The following is a 24,373-nucleotide window of genomic DNA, read 5'->3' on the forward strand; positions in this document are numbered from 1 at the left end:
TGGACACTTTCTGGTAGGGGTGGCTTGTGGGGGAGGTGCACATGTGTGGCTATAAATGTGTGGGATAAACCAGTTGTATGTATCTTGATAAAGGCCCCATTGAGGGTCGAAACGTCGATCTAAATAAAATATATTTTTTACCTTCAGACAAGAGTCCCTTGCGTGCAACAGCTCTCCTTCTACAGATTTTTATATATATATTCTGTTGGCACCAGGGCATTATCTTCTTTTTCGAACTGTGTGCAACAGTCCTACAACTTGTATATGTAACGCTTTCTTGGCCTAATCTGCCAATTAGAAGTTAAGGGTGACCAGCTAGGTAATGAGCATGGGTTACATTGCGAATCTTCACCCAGGGCAGAGCCTTCGCCAAATGGAAGCTTCCCCTTTAAACTGTAGTTGAACTACAACTCACAGGCATTTAAGTGTACAATAGAATAATGGACGCCAGGAGGTTCTTTAAAAAGGTAAAAGAGGAGCACAGATTTATTATGCCAGAGGCAAATGACCACAGGTTTACTTACAAATATACTGAGGACACAGCAGGTGGAATCACTTTGGACAGTACAAGGTTCACAGTCAAACAGGTGCGAGTCCCAAAAGATATTGCAGATAGGTGTACATCAATTCCCAGTTCAACCGACGTTGCACAGTGAGGGGATCGGGATCTATCAGGTAGGGTACAGGTAGTCCTTTGCTCACCTAGATGCCTATCAACTGAGTTCCCTGCTCTAAAGGCAAACAGGCCTTGTGGGAAGCTACTCCTTACTACAATCCTCGTTGGAGCGACAACTGCTCTTTCTGCTACACCTCTCTGTCTTTCTCTCCTAGAGAGACTATAACAAGATCTTATTATTTTAGCTGGTCCTCGTTCACGGGGTTACCTGGTCCCCGACTTAGCACCAGAGGTGTCAGGTCCCTCTGGGGTAAATGCTTACTGGGGCCTATGGTGATCCCAGGCTCAGTGGAGATTCACCTAGCAGCAGCACCAGGAGCCAAAGAGGAAGAGGACACTCCCTGCACAACACTATATAGCAGTGTGGCAGGGGAGTGTCATTACACTCTTTGTCCAATAGATGTGGGTGTTACACTTTACCAGTTACAAGGGCTTGGCCCAATAACAAGGGAAAGAGAACTACATACAAAAGGTAGGGGATTAACTCTATAGGGGATAGGATATCCTATAGGTCCCTACATACACCCGGGGGGAAAAATCCATTTCGTCCCGACAATGGTGAAATGATATAGACACAATAGTAACAAAGTGAATATATAAGTGCAAACCAACAATACCATTGAACATCACACTTCTGGTATCCTCTCCTGAGGAATACCTGGTAACAATGGGTACTGTGGAGAAAAGAACAGTAAAGAGCAAAAATGCAATACTGTATTGAATAAGTTTCAGTGCAAATAACATCAGTTGCATAACTTTATTACATTCATGAGGTCCTTAAAGGAACACTCAGGCACTTAACTTACGATACTTGAACCATCCATAGTGTATCAGGAGGTCCAGGCACAGGCTTGGCTGAAAAGAAAAATTAGCATAGATTTCTTTTCACACATGAACACTCATTTTTATTGCAGTTGAGTTACATGACCCCACCATAACCAAAAGCTTTATTCCATATCACCCCCCCTACCCAAGTGTACAAAGTCACTGAGAGCCACTTGGGGAGTAGTAACGCAAAGAATAAAGGTGCTACTCAGCGAGTAGTTAGAGGTAGAAGAGTTTTTGGTGGGGGCTCAGCAGTTCTTTGTCTCATGAACCAACTAATTACAGTTCCAGACAATGTTAGAAGTCCAGAAATGGAACAATAAGTGAACAAAACAATGAAGAAGGCCCAAAACTTGGGGCATCAATCTTGAAGAACAATGAAGAAGGCCCCAAAACTTGGGGGCAATCAAACGACGTCCTCAATGGTAAACAATCATCTCTAAGAGGAATTCTCACTCATAGAGGCATACTGAAAATTACAACACACAGGGTCCAGCCGGAACCACTGTGGACAGCTCAAACATTCACCCCATACTTCTCCAGGTGGTGTTCGTATGACAAATAGTAGGAAGGGTGAGGTTAAAAAAAGGAGAGTAGGTTGGGGTCGCCGACCCTGAAAAGCTTTCGTACAATCGTTCATAATGCGATACATTTGAGATGATTACATTTCTTTATGATCTAGTAGCCGCGCGATAAGGAAGCCTAGCAGAGATCGTTCTGCCGGTTCTTGAAATATACTTCAGGCCGCATAGTAATAGTTATATTTAATCATGATGCTTTATAAGAAATTTAGTTGCTTAATATTCCAGAGTGCTGCTGAGAAATGTTACGACCTCCAATACTAAACCAATGGTGTTCCACTAGAGAATGGTTTTTCACAGAGGAAGACATGTCATGCTGCCGTGCTTGATACATGTTGTTGGAGAATTCGTGCCTGCATGAAAATTACATGAATCCTTTGTGCCAGACTTGCATAACACCCAATACCCGTATTAGTCACCTTTAAAAAGACCTAGCCACATTTCAAAACAACAGCCTAAAACTTCTTCTCTACTTTTAGCGATTCGTACATAAAAACACCATCAGAGCTGGTACAATAAGAAGAGCAATTTGAGAGATATCCGCCATACGCGTTCAAAAGTGAACAAACTGTCGATAAAAAAACAAGTCTTTACTTTGCTCATTGGGAACTAATCTAAAACACCAACTGAATTTGAAAAAAGTGTTTAGCAGGTAACATCCCCCTTTAATTAAGCTTCCAATCGTGCAATTTTTCTACATTTTTCCTGGACTCAAAAAAATGCAAAAAGGAAAAAAACAGTCTCTCTTTGTAGCTTTAACAAACAAACATCTTCATTTTTCCATTTATCGCACACTTTCTGTCTCTTTAAAAGATGGGCTGCTTCACCTTTCAAACACTTTGTTCTTTCAATTCACATTGTTTCACGAAGTTCTCAAGGCCGTTTTCCAATTCAATATCTATTTTTCTATGTTGACTGTTATTCTCTCCCACACTATTGAAGCTGTAAACAGTTTTAATTTTCACTTGTTGCTTCAAAGCTGTTCCAGGACACCCCCACCTCCTCTATTGATAATACGTTGCACCCTAGAAACTGTGCGTGCCTTCTTAGGGTCGGCCCTTCCCTGAGCGACCCAGAAACCTTGGGCCTCTGGAGAAAGCAATGGTTTAGACAAGCAGGCAACAGGCTGCTGAGAATTTGGATACACTGATGGAACCACTGTGGATGAAGCCTCATCTTTTGGTGCAGTGGTTGGCTTAGGAGTAGCAGGCCTAGGCGTGGCTGGCTTGGGTGTGGCCGGCCTAGGAGTGATAGGCCTAGGTACAACATCAGGGTTCCTGCGCATAGTACTCCCCCTCCCTCTGGATGGAACACGTGGATCCTCACTCTTTGTGGCTGCATCCCCACTAGTGCCTACTCCCTGTGACTGTGAAATACACAAAGCTTTTATAGGAGTGGGCAGACTTTGGATGGTGGGTGGCCGCACTGAGGAGAGGTGATGAGGATATGCGGGAACAGGTGCAGGAGCAGAGTCTCCTGACACTGAAGACAGTCCGTCTGTAGCGATGGATTTTGTCTTTATGCCCTTTTTAGGATCAGCATAAAGTACATAGGGACCTAACCAGCACTCGTGGAAACAATAAGGGCATGAAGAGTGGAAATTACAGGTCTCTGTGGATAGTTCACGGGTACAGTGCCCGCAGTAAGGAACAACTATCCGGTTAAAGTGGACATTAAGCTTTTCACCATATGTCCCGGCCCAAATATATCTAAGGCCAAAGTCTACATCTTCAATGTCCTCATCCGAGAACAGCGGGGGCCCAGTCAGGGTTTCTTCCGCATCCGCCCAACCCTCCCAGGAATGGTCAGCCATAATAATTGGGAAAAGGTTTTACCGGTATGAAGAATGTAGGTAGTAAGTCCTCCACTATACCCGCAGCCGCAGGGTAATCAATAGCGAAGTCTGGAAGGTCCGCACGTGGATGGGCCACAGCCGTGGTCCGTGATGATGCAGCACCTTGAACAGGAGCGATGCAGAAATCCTCCGGTTTTGCTGAAAAAGAAAACGGTAGCAAGCAGGTACCGCTTGGAGTGAAGAGTGGAAGTGCGGTGAAACTTTCACAAGCAGCCGCCGGAAGTCCACAGGCACAAACAGGTGGAGTAGTGATGCACACGTCCTCTCTCTGCAAAGTCTCTTCACAAAATGGCGGCGGGACGTGACTTCAGGGACCGCCTTACTCCCAAAGCGCGCCAACAGTTACTGCGCGGGAAAAAGATTGTCGCCAGCGAAATCTCGCGCTCGCGAGACTTGAGCTATGGCGTAGGCTCGTGTATCGGGAATAGAACCTCCAAGCCCGAACCCACGGCCCTGAAATACTAGGGGAAAAAACCTAGCAAATTTAGTAGAAAAAGATGTGCAGGCAGCCTTTTGCCAATCAGGTCCGCCGCCTGTCACGAAAATTTAAAGCGACAGTGCACAAAAACACTAAATCACAAAAATACAAAAATAGCCTGGATTTAGGGGCGTGGCCCCACGTTGGGCGCCAAAATGTAACGCTTTCTTGGCCTAATCTGCCAATTAGAAGTTAAGGGTGACCAGCTAGGTAGTGAGCATGGGTTACATTGCGAATCTTCACCCAGGGCAGAGCCTTCGCCAAATGGAAGCTTCCCCTTTAAACTGTAGTTGAACTACAACTCACAGGCATTTAAGTGTACAATAGAATAATGGACGCCAGGAGGTTCTTTAAAAAGGTAAAAGAGGAGCACAGATTTATTATGCCAGAGGCAAATGACCACAGGTTTACTTACAAATATACTGAGGACACAGCAGGTGGAATCACTTTGGACAGTACAAGGTTCACAGTCAAACAGGTACGACTCCCAAAAGATATTGCAGATAGGTGTACATCAATTCCCAGTTCAACCGACGTTGCACAGTGAGGGGATCGGGATCTATCAGGTAGGGTACAGGTAGTCCTTTGCTCACCTAGATGCCTATCAACTGAGTTCCCTGCTCTAAAGGCAAACAGGCCTTGTGGGAAGCTACTCCCTACTACAATCCTCGTTGGACTTAGTGCTGCTTAATAATAAATGCACTCGATGTCATAATCTCTGTAAATATTGTGAGGTATATAAATATGTTTTTAAAGTGTGTACATTTACTGCTAATGCTAAGCTTCCAGTCAGTATTGAAAAAAAAGTTGCATATTGCAAGTAAAAAAGAACTGGTCCCCACTTTGCACATTGCACTGGGAGGAATCTCTTCAGGATAAAGGATAAATACAGAATCAGTCTGAGATGCAAATAGATGCAAATATAGATGTACAGTATGTTTTCATTTCTGATGGATATTATTTTCTATACCACAGACTTTAAAGGGTTACTCTGTCAACAGTCTTCATAGTTTTATCTCAGTTTTCCACTCTGTGGGTTTAATCCAGATATCAAACTGGGAATAAAAATGCTATTTATATTTCCCAGAAGAAAAATCTTCTTTTTCAGCTATATTCCATTTTTCTGTTATTCCCTAAGGGAAGGACAGACTAGCAATTATTCTTATCCCTTATATTCCTCTTGTCAATCTCTTTTTTATGATTTCAGCTGGGGTGCTTCTTATATCTTTTGTCACATATACCCTTTACTTTCATGTTGCCTAAAAGGAGAATCAGGCACCATAGGGAGAGAGGAGTAAGCCGCAGGACAGCATGCATTCAAGGAATGGAACACCGCTGGCACTTTAGAGATGAAAACATATTATTTTCAACAAGGTTCTAACAAACCAGCCTTCTATTTATTTATTGAAGACTTGTTCAGATTTATTTTCACCTTATATGCATTTTTCTTTTACAGTTTCAAGTTTATTGTTTTACTTCAGGTAGTTTGGAGTGCAACCTTTTTTTTCAATTTTTGGATTCATTGAAATACATACAATAAGATGCTCTATATGCCAGCTCCATTACAATTGATTCTGTATTATGTGGTTAGGAAATAAAAAAAATTACTTATAAAATACTAATATCATTATTTCATTATTGTCCATGTATACTAATACAATAAGATGTTTGATATGCCAGCTCCATTACAATTTATTCTGTATTATGTGGTTAGGAAATTTGAAAAAAATACTATATATTATACTTATTAAATACTAATATCATTATTTCATGTAGTTCATTGATCGATTTATTGATCTTAGGTTGATGGTAGATTTTGTTGGAATATATATATATACTGTACAGTATATATGTTATTATTCTACTTGGATATTTTTTAAAAAACCTAAACCCTATTTACTATACCTACTAGATACATATTTAGGTATTGCACAGTATACATGACCTCAGCACAAGTCACTTATTGTAAGTAAAAAATAAATATATTATAGTAGTTAATTATATACGCATATAAAACATAACTGAGACATACCGTAAGATGCAATTTCATTTTGGGAGTATAGAAACTATTACCCAAAATGCTTGGGATAAGCGATATTTCTGTAATTTCAATATTTTTTAGCCGACTCAAGGTATGGTGATTCAAACATTTAGGGGCAGATTTATCAAGGGTTAAATTTCGAATTTGAGAAACTTCGAAATTCGAATTCAAAAAGACCATCCGAAATTAAGTTTAAGTTAAGTTTAGGTTAAGTTTTTTTGGGCCGAATAGGTCAAATTCGAATCGTACAAATCCAAGTAAAAGCATATTCGATTGTTCAAATCGAATGATTAAATCCTTTGAATCGTACGGTTCGAAGGATTTTATTCCATCGATCGAAAGATTTTCTTCGACCAAAAAAAGCTTGCAAAGCCTATGGGGACTTTCCCCATAGGCTAACATTGAGGTTCAGAAGGTTTTAGATGGCGAAGTAGGGGGTCAAAGTTTTTTTTAAAGAGACAGTACTTCAACTATCGAATGGTCGAATAGTCGAACGATTTTTAGTTCGAATTGTTCGATTCGAAGTCGAAGTCGTAGTCGAAGGTCGAAGTAGCCAAAAAAATCATTCAAAATTTGAAGTTTTTTTTATTCTATTCCTTCACTCGAACTAAGTGAATGTGCCCTTAAATAGGTTCTAGGAGGTCCCCCATAAGCTCGAATTTTTTAATTCTTTTTCAAATTCAAATCAAATTTGGACTATTCCTTAGTTGAGGTAAACAAAAATAGCTCGAAATTTGAATTTTCTTTTAATTTGAAAAATCACCTCGACCTTAATAAATCTGCAACTAAATACTGTGCTGCCACAAATATGGATTCATGCAACTTAGTTACAATCAAGTACAAGGTACTGTTATTATTATTACAAACAGAACATTTTTTAAAGATTAGAATGCATACTATGGGAGTTGGGCTTCTTGTAATTCTGAGCTTTCTTGATATTGGGTTTCATGTCTCCTCACAAGCACCTTTTCTTCTTAGAAAACAACCCTCATAGTTAATTCGTCTATCTTTTTTTTGTCCATCTTTTTACCAGTGTATTTGCATGTTTCTGCACTCTCTCCAGCTCTCCAGTATTTAAGGTGAGGTGCTGAAAGTAGGGTTGCCACCTTTCTGGGAGCTCAACAGGTGGGGGTTGGTGACGTATGGGGGTGGAATGGTGACAGCATAACCCTGGTGTGTCCTCCAACAAGTCAAATGCTTGCAGTATCTGTTTAATCAAATCAGGTGAACAACCACTTGTCCATATATACTAATAATTGTCCCACAATATAATGTTCACACAGTCTGCACACAAAGTCGAGTGCTACATGCAAATGTCATCTAAGATGTAAACAAGTAGTCAATAAAAAACTGTGATTTTTAAAGCTTCATTTAAAGATTTTTGCAATACAGCAGCTGGTCTCTGTTGCTAAGAAGCTTCCAACAAGGTTCTTCATTTCTGACACATAGATAAAGCATCAGTTTATGATAAGAATATGGCTGCCACCTTTTCCCATCATGAAAGCCGGGAAGGGGGAGAATACAGCGATGTCATAGGATGATGATGTAATGAGGCAGGATTATGATGTAGTGATTGTCAATTGGCTGATCACCACATCAATCTAGGAGAGTCCTGCCGGTTTTTCCTAACTTAGAGAATCTTGTTAAATAGGATAAATTAAATCTACCAAGCATATATTCCTGTTTTGGATAAACGGACCTGGTAGGCCTACAATAATTCCATATAGCGATCCCCATCAGCGATACATTAATTATCTTTAAATGTATACATCAGTATTACTGTAATGGTACTGGACTGGATGTGAGCATAGCCCCTGGATATATTACAATGGCTAGAGTTGGTATAAAAAAATTCATACGAGGTGGGCGGCTGATTGGGAAAACGTAAAGCAATATGAAAAGATTAGCTGAATTATTGATTAATTGGATATATATGTGTGTGATATGGCAACTATGTGATAGGTTACATAAGAAGATGTTTTCTTTAATTTGGTCAGTTCTTTTATTATCTGGCCAAAAGCAAATTGTAGAATGCAATTCAGTGTGCTATAATATTTTTTGTCATGTCACATTGTATTATGTGTAAATACAGTTTTTTGTATCTAATGGAACTGGCAATAAATACATGAAAAAAAAATATTAATATAATAGATACATTTGTTTGAATAATAAATAATCCCTGGAATTCAGATGTAGATACATATTCATATACAGTAGTAATTACCTGACAAAAAGTAAAGTTCAGTTTTATAAAGCAAGAACATATTTCAAGGTCAACGGAGAGGCGAGTGTTGACGGTGATTGAAAAAGTATGATTGAAGATGTTTCACTCTATTGTATGGTTAAGGATGAGGCTGCCTTGCTCAAAAGATTGATGTACAAATGCAAAACAGAACTGTGGCTTTTATATTCCATGCGTCTGATAGTGGCTACTTGGTTACATTTTTCAAGCTCTACTTTAAAAGCTTCAAATATTTTCCCACTTGAATGTTCATGTTTAAATGCATGGAAAAGAATTTTGCAGTAGCTCCAACTGGTAATAAAAAGTCTCTTACTTAAAGAGCAGTATGGGTTCAAAAGGTAATATGTGATCTGCTGGGAGTGATTGACCACAGCCAAAGTTGGAATATGATATGTTATGTTACGGGTTTCCTATCTATAGAAGTATATTGTTCATACATAAAGGGGGTTATTTATCAAAGTACAAATTTATCTCAACATTTCCAGCCACAAAGTTCATTGGAACTTCTCCCATTTCCAGCCACAAACTTCAATCTAATCAGCACGGTTTTTTCAGCGTATTTATTATTAGATTTTCCCAAAAATTTGCTTTATCCAATATTCATGATGTTTTTGGATTTTTCAGCTTTCTTATGCTTTTTGTCTGAAAACTCAGAAAACTTCACGGTATTGCAGGAAACCCAGCGCACATCAAAAAATCATTGGAACTTCTCCAATTGACTTATATGCAACATCGACAGGTCTGAGATGCGGGATTTTCTGATTCTGGCTTTTCCATCCTCAGGGTATAATAATTTCCGAAAAATTGAGGATTTTTTAAAAGTCTGATTTTATACAAATTTTTCAGGATTTTTTGCATTCGGAGTTTAGTAACTAACCCACTGTACTTTTACAAATGGTTGATGTTTATACAGAGCCGCTACGGCCATGAGACAAGGTGAGAATCTTGCCTCAGGCGGCACGGAGCGGCCAGTTACCAAGGGTGGCAAAAAGTCGCCTCTGGTAACTTTAAGAGACGAATTCTAGCTCTTCTAGTGCAGCGATCGCAATATCGCTTGCTGCACTAGCGCTAGGAGGGGCGGCATTGGGGCTGCTGCCTCAGGGAGCAGCAGCCCCTGAAACGTGCCTGCGTTTATAGTGACTGCAGCAAAGAGGAAAACATAATGGAGTGTAGTGATTTGTTCATGTCCAGAAGCACCAAAATGCTCCAAACATATAGAATTTTCCCTGAACTCCACCATCCCATTTGTCCAACATACAGTCTTTTACAGTCTTTTTCAGTCTTTTAACACCAACTCTCACTGGGAGATGTGAGCAAGCTATTGTAATCACATTCACAATTTGCTTAAATCAGATTCATTCTTCACTCCTGGCTTTTACCAATAGACTGCCTTTATTTGTATGAGCCCAACTCCCAATTCCCATGGACTTTTTCTTTTCTCTTTTTACAAAGCAATCATATTTACACTGTCACAGTTAAGAGGCCTTTCATTGTGTTAGCGCCTGGCTCTTGTGGCAAATGCTATAAAAAATTGCTTAAAGTACTTGAAGGAATATATATTTATATGATATATTTGAAAGAGCATTTGAACGAGCATTAACTAAAGTCAAGCATTTTATATGAGCTCTGCATGAATCTGCCACAAATCGGTCATTAAATGGATGCAAATCTTTGCAAATTAGTGTTGAGAAATTTGCTTTTGAATCAGCTAATCTGACACTTTTCAACAAGTATTTGCAGCGATTTTCATCTTTTTTAATGACCAATAGATTATCACATTTTCAGTACTAAGGGTGCAGATATTTGCATTTCTTGAAAAAAATTGTCAGATTCATGCACAGCTCATAACGGCTCATAGAACAGTCTACTTAACGCATTTGGAATCATCATCATGTTTAATTTATATTTATTTATGCTTTCTGAATCATTTGGAATCCCTCCCTTTAAAAGTCTTATTCTGACTGGGGCATTATCTGCATGGGGTTTGTATGTTCTATACACGTTTGCTTTGGTTTCCTTCAGGAAATCCAATTTCCTCCCACTCAATTGTTATTGTGAATGCAGTCATACTGGAGTGTTGGGCAATAGTTCTGCATTGTAGGTTCAAAAATACTACAAATTATCTAAATGTTACTTCCATACATGCTGCGCTGCTCTGATTTATACGCCCTCTATTATAACCCTAATGTAAGTTAAATGTCTTTTGATGTTATTGCCCCATGTGTGTATGTTTGGGTGGTGAATCTAATTGTAAGCTTCACTTACAGTAGGTAGAGTTTGATGTACCGGATTAAAGGAAAACTATATACTTAACACTGCACCTCTTTCTAAACATTTATTACATAAAACAGCCCATATTTGAACAACTGGGGCCATTTCATCATTTTTACTACTAAAAAATCTTGTAAACATTAAGGGAGCTATTTATTAAAATCAGTTTTTTTCTGGTTAGACTTTTAAAAGGGGAAAACGCCATTTTTTTCGTAGAAAAAAACAATTTTTTTTTGTGATTTATTAAACCCTGATGGTGTTAAAAGTCCAAATAAAAAAGTACTCCATCTCAGACCTGCCGAGTTCATGTAGAAGTCAATGGCAGATGTCTTGATCCGCATTGGTTTTCATCCAATAATCCGAAGATTTCATGGTTTTCGGGGCATAATCAGAAAAAGTCACCGTTTTTGGGAGTCAAATCTGGAAAAAAACATAAGTTTTGGATTTTTCCCCGAACCAGATCTTTTTGGTAAAATGTATTGATAAATATGGTAAAAAGTGCGCGGGTGTTTTGCTGAGTGGTTTTTAAGGAAATAGTGAGAAATTTTCAGAGTTTAGTAAATAACCCCCTAAATAAACCCAATAGGCTGATTATGCTACCAATAACAATCGAAAGCATTATTACAGAGAAAAAGGAAATCCTTTTTAAAAATTTGGATTTTTTGGAGAGAATAGAGAGTCTATAGGAGACATCAGTTCCGTAATTATTATTATTATTATTATTATTATTATTATTATTATTATTATTATTATTATTATTATTATTATTAACATGTATTTATATAGTATGTGTGGGTGCACTCCTAAGTAAAACAGTAAATATGCAAGTGCATTTGTTCACTAAGACAGGGGGTTTTATTTACAAAGTTATCATTAAGGTGATAAGCCACCATACCACGTTAAGGTAAACCCCACACCTGGTGGTCCCTAACTTGTTTACCTCTAGTCATAGTATAAAATGTCTAGTACCTCTGCATAGTGGCATTACTGAAAGTAAATCTCTCCTGAACCTTGGTTTCAGTCTGAAGGCTTATCAACTTTATGATCATAACTTTGCAACTAAAAACCCCTGTTTTTGTAAACACATGCACTTGCATTTATACTGAATTACTTATGAGACAGGGGACCAGGGAATGGGTATTGATTAATTGGCTAAATCAGTAGCACTTCCTTTAAACTTAAATATATTATAACTGAGTGTTTTGAGTGCTCCTATAGCCCCCCTTTTTGTATAATGTATTTATATAGCGCCAACATATTTCGCAGCACTGCAATTTCAGTAGTCTGGTGGCTAGGGTCCAAATTGCCCTAGCAACCATGCATTGATTTGAATGAGATACCGGAATATGAATAGCAGAAAGCACAAAGAGAAAGATGATAATAAAAAGTAGTAATAACAATAAGGGGCAGATTTACTAAGGGTCGAATATCGAGGGTTAATTAACCCTCGATATTCGACTAGGAACTAAAATCGTTCGACTTCGAATATCGAAGTCGAACGATTTAGCGCTAATCCTACGATCGAACGATCGAAGGATTTTAATACAACGAACGAAGGAATATCCTTTGATCAAAAAAACGCTGGAAAGCCTATGGGGACCTTCCCCATAGGCTAACATTGACTTCGGTAGCTTTTAGCTGCCGAAGTAGGGGGTCGAAGTTTTTCTTAAAGAGACAGTACTTAGATTATCGAATGGTCGAATAGTCGAACGATTTTTAGTTCGAATCTTTCGATTCGAAGTCGAAGTAGTAGTCGAAGGTCGAAGTAGCCCATTCGATGGTCGAAGTAGCCAAAAAAACACTTCGAAATTCGAAGTTTTTTTAATTCGAATCCTTCACTCGAGCTTTGTAAATGTGCCCCTAAATGTGTAGCCTAAAAAAACTTATTTTTTTTAGATGGGGTCAGTGACCCCCATTTGAAAGCTGGAAAGAGTCAGAAAAAGAAGGCAAATGATTCAAAACTATAAAAAAAGAAAAAATGAAGACCAATTGAAAAGTTGCTTAGAATTGGCCATTATATAACATAAAAGTAAACCTGAAGGTGAACCGCCCATTTAATGTTTTATTTTAATTTGACTTATATATTAATGGTTTTCAAGTCATTTGTAAATGTAATTAATATACTGTAGGAAGCAGTTCTTTCCCTGTCCATGCTATTCTCTGCGCCGCTGCTTCTGACTACATGCACCAATGATGTGGGAGGTAGTCTATAGGGATGTAGCGAACTGCCGATTTGGTGTTCGCGAACGCCGTTCGCGAACACCGGCAAAAAATGCGAACGTTCGCGAACTTCGAACACCCGCTAAAATCGTTCGATTCGAACGATCGAAGGATTTTAATCATTCGATCGAAGGATTTTCATTCGAATCGAACGATTGAAGCCATTTGATTGAATGCTTTTCATTCGATTGAATGCTTACAATCGTTCGAACGAATGGAAATCGTTCGATTTTTAGCGATCGAAGGAATTCGAATGGTCGAATGGTCGAACGACTTGTATTCGAATCGAACGCGAACTCAAAATGCGAACGTTCCCAAACGTTCGCGAACATTCGGCGGACGCGAACGGTCGAAGTTCGCGCGAACTAGTTCGCAGCAGAACAGTTCGCTACATCCCTAGTAGTCTACTCTCCTCCAACCAAGAGCCCATTTCCCACAGTGCCTTGCTCCTGCAAATCTCCTTCTTTACAGGTTTTGTTAATCACAGAACTTGATTTGCACAGCATTGTGCTTACTGTAACACTGTCACCTTACTACATGTAATTAGAACCAACAGTGCAGGGTATAGCAACATTCTGACAGGATTAAGAGGTCTATAAAGACAGTGACAAATATACTATGTTAAATCTATTTTAAGCATGACTCCACTCTGCCCATTACCTAAATATGTGTGCGTGTCTAAAATGAAATGGAAGGTCCTGGAAACCTACGGTTTTGTTGAACTACAACTCCTAGCATCGTATGTACACTCTACCTTTACTCACCTGGGGCCCAATGACCCATAGCACAGTGTAGTGAAGCAGGGCCTGACTGGGCTAGGGGCTGTGATTGACCAGTTTGAATTTCCTGGGCTTTGTCAGGGAGTGGCAGAGCTATGTAGGGTAACGTGGGGCTTACCCTTCAGTTAGAGCACAATATCAGGAGGAGCTGCAGTTTGCAGCATCCCAACCTCCCTCCATATGAGATGGGGTGTGTTTGTTGTCACAGTTGGCAGAGGGTACCTTTCAGAAGCATAACTAGATGTTACTAAATCAGCAAATTAATTTTAGGGCCCCCAACATATCCAGTGATTGTCCTGTTTTACCAATATATTGTATGTTGAAATTTCTCATTATGTGGGCATCATGGAGCCCCCTATATCACATGGGCCTCCCTGCAGCCACAGGGTCTGCTTCCTCTGTAGTTATGCCCCTGGTACCTTTACATGGAACCCCAGGCAGCTCTCTTTCAGGGGTTGATGCCCCCCCTCCCGCTCTGCACTTTCAACTTTTAGCGTCGGACTTGATCCAGCAGGGGCCGCATCTCTAGTGTAGTGAGCGCATATGTCTCATGGCAGGAGCGAACCTGGTCCGAGGGGAAGTTAAACTGGGGTATTTGACAGGGAGTGGAAGTAGCCTGGCAAGCCTGGGTCCTGATGGGAAGGTAGGCAGCCTGGTTTAGGGCTGGGGAGAAAAGGAGGCAGGAACCAGGCTTTGCAGTTGGGAGCAGGATCAGTCCTATTGGATGAATAACACAAGGTTGTAGTTTAAAATGTTTGTTACACAAATTGTTTGGTTACAAGTTGCTAATGTTATACATGTTAATTTATGGTTACTGTTTTGGTGTAAAAAAACAACTGTGGCTATCTCTTTCCAACCAAGGTGTCTAAGTTTCATTGGGGATAGTAGCTAAGGGGTTGGGTCAAATGTACTCTCGCGCTTCACCTGTCAAGAACCTAGTGAATAATAATTGAAATGAACGGTAGCTGAAGAATTGTAATTGGTTTGTTCAGTGACTCCCAATGTATTTAGCAGAGCGGAGAATTATCAGTTTGGCATAATTTCAGGCAATAAAGAAAGTAATGCTGGCTAAAGAGAAGAACAAGAAGCTTGTTCTATGGGGGGAAATTGAGATAAATTAGACATTTCCCCACAGATAATAATGCAGCAGACAAGGCCTATATTTCATGTTAATTTGCAGCCCACTCACAGTAAATTATATAAAGAGTTCAGAATCTATAAATGTAGCTCAGCATTTAAAGATCGCGTTTTGCAAAATTGAATGACATATTAAAGAATCTTACCAAACTGGAATATATATTTACATAAATATTGCCCTTTTACATCTCTTGCCTTGAACCACCATTTCATGACTCTATCTGTGCTGCCTCAGAGATCACCTGACCAGAAATACTACAACACTAAGGGGCACATTTACAAAGCTCGAGTGAAGGATTCGAATTAAAAAAACTTCGAATTTCGAAGTGTTTTTTTGGCTACTTCGACCATCGAATGGGCTACTTCGACCTTCGACTACTACTTCGACTTCGAATCGAACGATTTGAACTAAAAATCGTTCGACTATTCGACCATTCGATTATCGAAGTACTGTCTCTTTAAGAAAAACTTCGACCCCCTACTTCGGCAGCTAAAAGCTACCGAAGTCAATGTTAGCCTATGGGGAAGGTCCCAATAGGCTTGCCTGCGTTTTTTTGATCGAAGGATATTCCTTCGATCATTGTATTAAAATCCTTTGAATCGTTCGATTCGAAGGATTTAATCGTTCGATCGAACGAATAATCCTTCGATCGTTCGATCGTAGGATTAGCGCTAAATCGTTCGACTTCGATATTCGAAGTCGAACGATTTTAGTTCCTAGTCGAATATCGAGGGTTAATTAACCCTCGATATTCGACCCTTAGTAAATCTGCCCCTTAACTGTAACAGGAAGAAGTGAGGAAGCAAAAGGCACAACTCTGTCTGTTAATTGGCTCATGTGACCTTACATGTGGTTTGTATGTGTACACAGTGAATCTTACGATCTCAGGGGGCGGCCCTAAATTTTCTATTTATGATTACCCAATGGCACATACTACTAAAAAAGTATATTATTAAGATAATGGTTCATTTACATGAAGCAGGGTTTTTACACATGAGCTGTTTTACTCAGTATCTTTTAATAGAGACCTACATTGTTTGGGGGGTATAGTTTTCCATTAAGGGCAGTGGCCGACAGGTAGATTTGTGACCTCCAGAGGCAACTTCAGGCGACTTAGCAATATGTTGGTCATACCGCCAGCATTTCAATTCCAATGGAGAGGTATTTTCAGGAGACTTGTTATCAGCATTTACTCATAGATAAACGTAGGTGCAGGCCTGGATTTATGGCGAGGCCATAAAGGCCCAGACCTAGGGTGGAAAAGTTTTAGGGATGGCATGCCACCCAACCTCATCCCTAAGGAGGATGGTTTGAGTCTCCAGTGCTCCTGTGAATGAGAACGCGCCCACACATGCAGGGAGGGTGAGTGCACTATGGAGCTGGCGAAAGGACCATTCGGTCTCGGGGGGGGGGGGCGTGTGAGCAAGATGGTGCTGGGACCATGTGGCCTTGGGGTGCCATGTCGCGAAATATGGCCCTACGTGGGTGACTTATCTCCCCTAAAGGAACAAAAGTGTCATATAGTGACACATAAAACATGACCCTAAAACTCCCAGAAATGTGTTGAAACTTTCTTAACCAGCCACCAAATTTTGTAAAATGAAACCAGTGATTAGGGTGTGTGTCTATAAAAAAGGTGTGGTCAACAATTATCAAGTGTTGGGAGGTATGTTTTAGAAAACTCATTTTTAATTTTCTAACAGTAGGTGAGCTGGTGCACTATATATGTTATGTTATGCACATGTTATGCACATGGAGGTGATTTCAGCTTGTGTTTCAGTTTTCATAGAGTGCAACCAGTAGGTGGGCAATGGATATTAGAAGGTTCATTTATTAAGTAGCTGTTGTACAACTTTTGTTGCAGTCATTGAGTGAATCTGTGTCATTCATTAAAGTTATGTAAATCTAAAGCCATTCCTTGAACTTGCACAGTTTGCCACAAAGCACCAATTGCATTTGGTGTACATGGGGAACCCTGGAGCTACCGCCACCTGACTCAATTGCATCTATTTTGCATTGAAATGCATGTGCAATTTAGCATGTATTAACTCATTAGCAGAAACACCAAACATATTGCCACCTTACATCTGCAACTACTGTATGCTGCCATTGCAGGAAAAATGCTCTATTGTTGGTAAAAACTATGGCTACATACACCTGAAACCACACTTTATACATTGAGCTTATTCTCTTAACGGGCCCTTAAAATAATCAAGGGGTGTACACTAAGAAGAATAAGGGGGTTATTTATAAAGGCGTGTTTTTTTTAAAAGCATCCATTTTGACACCAAAAACCCCAAAGAGCTGCGGTAAAAAAAGATGCAATTTTTTTTATGATTTGTTTTACTTTTCAGAACTGAAAAATACTCCATCTAAAACCTTCCGAATTGATGTAAAAGTCAATGGCAGATGTCTCCTTAACCATTTGAAAATGTTTTAACCCTCACGAAATGTTGAGTTTTCGGGGTTTGATGCTGGTTTTTCCATGAAAACTCCAATTTTTTGTGGATTTCGAATCTGCTGCTGCCTCAGGCGGTGGAGGGGCCAGGGTCGCCCCTGATTTCGATGGTCAAACTTGAAAACTTCAGATTTTTCGCACGACAATCCAAATAAGTTGCGGTTTTTCCTGATCTGCTTTTTTTCAAGTTTTTGTTTATTAATAAATAAGGGCAAATCATGGATAATAGTTTGGTCTGATTTTTTTTATTTAAAGAAATCTAAGAAGTTTGGATTTTGATAAATAACCCCCTAAGTATGTCATTCTAATGGAAAAATGGATGAATTCAGTGGTTACATTTAAAACTGAAGGGATGATGTAATAACTTTAAGGCTCTAAGTTGCATCAGTGTAGCTGCACATAGAAACCAAATAGAAAGTAAAAGCAAATATTTGATTAGTTATTATGAGTAACTGAGCTCATGCAACTTAGCATCTATGTAAGTAAATCAGTCCCTGAAAATTTTCCATGGACAGATATGGTCATTGCTTTGTGCCTTTTAAAGAACCGGAGGATGCACACCGTATTCTTGCTAAGTGAAATATTTATTATATGTTGTATTTATTACTACCATGTGATCTTTTGCATCCCAAGACAAGGCTCTGCAATCAGAATCATTTACAATATCCAGCAAGGGTTAAATGAGAACCAATTTTCATCTCTCTGGGACAGTTCATCAGTACATTGAGTCTCAATGCGTTCATGGTCCTGACAAACTGACTACTTACATCTGCTCAGTAGCCCTCTGTTTTGCACATGCTGCGCAGAGAGTCTGTTGTCTGCACTTCTCACCTTGACAAAAAGGTTTCACTGGGTTGCGGTAAGAACAGCTGTTCCCTTGCCAGGCTGGTGTCAACTAGACAAGAAATGACAGAAATGCAGGCAGAAGTTTAGATTATTATACTATAATGTAACCAGCAAGGAAAATGATTAATAGTTGAGGCAGTTATTAAATAGGACACAACACACACTTCTCATTAAATAAGAATGAGTTTAAATAAACACCATTCAGAATAATAATTAAGCTGCTAAATCCAATTTTAGGCCTGCAGGGAATGGATCTGTGGGAAAATTGGTTTCTCGGTAATAGGGAGAGCATAGGTATCCATTAATAATGAGTGACTCTGTCCTGAAAAGATCTGAAAAGATCACAAAACTGCTAAAAAATTGTGAAAGCCATCAGTGGGCGATTTTTCTTAAGTTTTCTCATGCCAAATGCATTGAAGTCAATGGGAGTTTTTTTCTGAATCCAGATGTATTACTGTTTGTTTTCTTTTACTCTCCATATGCATTGAAGTGATGTGTTTTTATGCATCAAAAATCTTTACTGTAGATTATTGGTATGGTTTTAGGGGAAAAAAAAAAAGCACAAATGACGATGTGTGAAATTTCACCGCAAAAAGGGTTCCCACCTTTCTGGTATTCATCTGGGCAGCCCGGTTTTGAAAGGGCTTTCTATGTGAAAACTGCCTGTCTGGAGTTCCAAATTAGGAAATTCTGACAGAATGCTGACGTTAATGGCATGTCATCATCCAAACACTGATTACCATGTCATAACCCAGCCCCTGGACGCATCAGACCCACCCCAACTTGTCACCCACCCCACCCTGACATCACACACCCCACCCGACATCGCCCTCCCACTGCCTGGAGTTATTCTATTGAAAAGGTGGCAACCATCTTCCTGGCAAATAAATTTGCTAATTGCTATTTTCCTTAAAACAGATGGTTCAAACTCAGATAAGATGATGTGCCTTCCAGATTCTTTAGATTAAGCCTCATTCATATGGAGTCATATTGAGTTGAGTGAACTACAGTATATATAATTTAGTTTGGCATACAGAACCGGTATCTTGAAATTATGGGATAACTGGTCTGATTTGCTACTGGAAGGCAATTACTATAAATACAGTAGGAGTGGGTCTGGAAGATAATGTTAATATAATGGGCTACCCATAAAGATACACAACTTCCAGCATGTACATGGATTAGCTCTTTGATATTTTCAGGCTTTGCTGCGACCTTTGGGTTTCTGGCTCGATAGCTAACCATTTTTGGTTTGCAGTCAGCCAATCAGGGTTGACTCTGTCCTATTTCAGGCCAGCCCTCTAAACACTCCTTGCCTAAGCATTGGTTGCCATCCTAGCAGTGCGGTTTTGTCCCTAGCTATGGGTTCCTGTTCTAGCCTCCTTCCTATTCTGCCTTGCCTTATCTTGTCTTGTCTGGTCTGAACCCTTCCCTGTCTTGTTCTGCCTGGCTCTGAACCTTGTCCTGTCTTGATCTGCCTTACCTTCCCCTTCCAGTTCTGCTCCAGTCCTGCTTTAAACCTTGATCTTTCCTTGCTTTAACCTTGCTGTGACCTTGCCCTGCCCAGCTTTCCTTTCTATTCTGAACCTTGCTCTGCTCATGCTCCAACCCTGATCTTACCTTGACCTTGTCTTTTTGGTTCCTGCTTCCTATTCTGTTCTGACCTGTACCCTGTTTTTATTTTCCCTCCTCTTGCTCTGCATCTTGCCCTGCCTTTTCCAGTCCTCTCGCTATCCAGTCCTTTCCTGCTTTATGCTCCACCCCCCCCACTATCCAGTCCTCATGTTCCCGATCTCAAGTCTGCTCCTGAGCTACGCCCACACCATCCTGTCTTATACTTTGAGTCTGCTCCTGTCTCCTGATCTACGCCAGCACCGTCCTGTCTTATACTTGTAGTCTGTTCCTGATCTTATCTACACCCGCACCGTCCAGTCCTAATACAGTCTGTTCCTGTCCTGACCTCTGTGCCTAGTCCAGTCCTGATCTTCGCCCTCTCCATCCTGTTCCGCTCTGCACCTGTTCCAGTCTGACTCATCGCCCTCTTCAACCTGTTCTGGCCTTCCTTTTACGTGTTCCCTAGGCACATACAGCTCCTGCCTCAAGGGCTCACCCTTCCCTCATCAGTCTCCACAGCACCCCTACCTAATCCTTGACAGATATATGTCTTGCTTCCCATGGAAATTTTAATGATGACATTTGACTTCAAAGTCTTCATTTCTATTGTAAGAATATTAGAAGTTACAAATTTGTCAGAAAATAATAGTGAAGTGGGTGAGTTAGTTAGCCTGACAGGGTTACAGCCTTACAGGATTATCACACTGGCAGTTGGAAGCATTGTACATTGTACAGGTATTATCCAGAATGCTTGGGACCTGGAGATTTCTGGATGAGGGATTTTTCCGTTATTTGATTGCCATACCTTAACTTTGCTAAACATCCTTTAAAGGAACAGTAACACCAAGTGTTATATGTAATTTACTGTTGCTCTGCATGGGTAGAACTGATCTATTTGCTTCAGAAACACTACTATAGTTCATATAAACAAGCTGCTGTGTAGCAATTGAAAAGAATTCATTATATCTTAATTGGGATCCAGTACAAGGTACTGATTTATTATAACAGAGAAATAATTGAACTATTTATTAAAATGGTCTATGGGAGATGGCCTTCATTTAATTTGAAGCTTCCTGGATAACATCATAAAGTGTTTGTGGGATCTGACTTGGTGAATGGATTATTATCTGTATTTTGTAGTGATTGCACCCTGTCCATACTTTATTCTGACACCCTTTTGTTATAAGTAGTGATGGGTGAATCTGACCGATTTCACTTTGCTAAAAATCTGTGAAACAGCAAAAAAATTGACAAATGGATTTAAATCTATGGATGACAATTTTTTTTTTTTTGACACGCAACAATTTTTTTTACCCATTGGAGTCTATGGGCATCTTTTTCTCAGATTTTGCTCATCGCTAGTTATAATTATTGTCACGTATACATTAGTCTTCATGGGGGTATGTACAATTGCAACTGTGTGTGTAGTAACATATTTAGTAGTGATGAGTGAAATTTTCAGAAGGTATGGACTATGGATGCATTTTGCCATCTTCAAATGTTTTTGCAAAACTGCCACAAAACACAGCCACAAATGCCCATAGAACGTAATGTATTTTCTGCAGAAGTCACTGGGAAACCCGACTAGTCTCTACCTATAGACATCAATAGTGCTTAGTTATACATTAACCTCATCAGTCGCCTACTGCAGATTATCTTGTAGGTATGGGACCTGTTATCCAGAATGTTTGGGACCTGAGGTTTTCTGGATAATGGATCTTTCCATAATTTGGATCTTCATACCTTAATGTAAACATTAAACAAACCCAATAGGCTGGTTTTGCTTCCAATAAGGAATATTAATATCTCAGTCGGGATCAAGTAAAAGGTACTGTTTTATTATTACAGAGAAAAAGGAAATCATTTTTTAAAATTTACATTATTTGAATAAAATGGAGTCTATGGGAGACAGCCTTTCCATAATTCAGAGCTTTCTGGATAATGGGTTTCGGATAATGGATCCCATACCAGTACTTGCATTTAACTTATACATAAGTACAATAATGTCATATAGACATAAATACATTTATATCATTAAGTGTAAAAAACAGTTGAAGCTGAAATAAGTAATGGCTTTAATTATTAAACCTCGGAATGAAAATGATCATTTCGCTGATTTAGGGACAACCACAAACATCTGTTTTTAATTCCCAGCTTAGGACCCTCTGATTGCTAAACTAGAATTAAAGAAAGATCTTTCACTAATTATGCCCTACAGCTCAGAAATTACCTTTTTTTCTCAGTGCTGTGATTAAGCGAGTCCCTTAAAGTCTCATCTTCAATTTTTAATTACATGTGTGTTCCTTTGGCTGAGTTCCGGGGAGGGTAGTGGGTATTTTCTACATTTCTCATTTAATGAGGTAATGCGGAATAAAATAAATCAGAATTGAGCAAGGGCATTTCTTAATACAGTTCCATTTTGTTGTTTTACATCATTTTTAATAAGTCCAAGTACTGTACAAGTTAATTGAGGCCACAGATTAAAGTTGATTATCAATCTTAAGACTTCACATAACAGGGAACTGTTGGGAAAAATACTGATATGGAAATTAAACTAGTTTTACAGTCAGGAAAGATATTTCGCTGTGCTAATTTCCCTAATGTGAGTATAAGAACACGTTGCAATCTTCACTCTCTCAAGCATAAAATGTGAATGCATTAAATATAAAGATGTGCTCACCTGTCACGTACATGGGCAATAGCAAGGAAATTATACTACAGTGACTGGTAAACAACACGTGTAACTTCTTAAAATGCCTCTTCTCTGCAGATTTTATAGTATTATGTTTTGGCTACAATAAGAAACATATTTAACAGGAGAATAGAGATGTACAACTTAGGCACTCTCAGTAATTAAAGTGAGATCAGAGAGAAGAAAAGGGCAGGTATTCACATCAGGGAGGCTGCACAGAACTACAGCAGATCTTTGTAACATTGCCTTAAGGGAGAGATGAACGGTCATTATGCGTAACATTGGGCCAGTAAAATTGAAAAACCTTGGGGCATTTGTGGGGAAACAAAGCATAATCCATATTGATCCTGCATGAAAGGCCATCCTGTATATTTTTTAATTCTCCATCTACCTGGAGTTTCAATAAGATCTGACGCATCTATGTAAAATTTTAAAGACAAACAGATAGATAGACAGACAGTCGGCAGAGAGAGGATAACATCCTGTAGTCTAGCACACATACATTTATTTAAGGATATTAATGTCACAGTGCATAAAACAAGCTTTTAATGGCATCAGCAGGGAAACAGGGACTGAATTAACAGCAAATCATTAAATACCAAGGGGGTCATTTATCAAATTCCGAATTTATCTCAACATTTTCAGCCACAAACTCCAATCTAATCTGCACAAGTTTTTTAGGTGTATTTATTATTAGATTTTCCTGAATATTAGCTTTTCACGATTTTTACAGATTTTTCACCCGAAAACTCAAATTTCTTATGCTTTTTGCCTGAAAACTTCGGGGTATTGCACGAAACCCAGCGCACATCAAAAAATCATTGGAACTTCTCCCAATGACTTATATGCAACCTTAACAGGTCTGAGATGCTTGATTTTCTGATTCTGATTTTTCCATCCTTCGAGGCTTAAAACATTACGAAAAATTTCTGATTTTTTAAAAGTCCTATTTTATACTAAAAAATCACAAATTTTTCGGGATTTTTGTATTCGGAGTTTAGTAAATAACCCCCCAAGAGTCTTCCCTCACCATGTATATTTATTAGTATTAACAATTCTCAACCACCGCCATGCGAGAATAAGAAAGACTGAAAGAGATGGCACAGAAAGCTCACAAACACAACCAAAGCTATATTTTTGAAGGCCCTTCTATTTATTTACAAGGTTCAACATAATTGTATTGTGATTTTAACCTTGCTTTATCTCTAGACTTTACTGCCTGTGTTTACACTCCATAGAAGGAGAAGATATGTATGCCTGTAGCATTGTAATTACTGATTATTCAGTATACTCTCTGCATCTTCAGGCATGACAGAGTTTTAAAATATTTCCAGCAAAGCTATTGACTCAGTTGGAAATTCACTGGAAGTTCTGATCATTTTGGAAATATGTCAGCATATAAAATGGCATCCAGATTTTTTTTCCTAAGAACTTTTCCTTCTTATAACTATGCAGCTGCTATACCTTCTACACAGAATGAAGGAGACCCCCAAGATAAATAGCTTCCACCTTCTAAACACATGGCTTCCTCCTTCTTAGCTACCCCTCAGTCTAGCACAAAAACAACAGAGCACACAGATATAAACAGACAAGTTGCATTTGCTTTCTGTTAACACCCATTGTTCTCCCATGCACTCAAATTGAATGGCCTAGTTTT

This window comes from Xenopus laevis, chromosome 2S (genome assembly GCF_017654675.1).
Source record: "Xenopus laevis strain J_2021 chromosome 2S, Xenopus_laevis_v10.1, whole genome shotgun sequence".
Lineage (NCBI taxonomy): Eukaryota > Metazoa > Chordata > Amphibia > Anura > Pipidae > Xenopus > Xenopus laevis.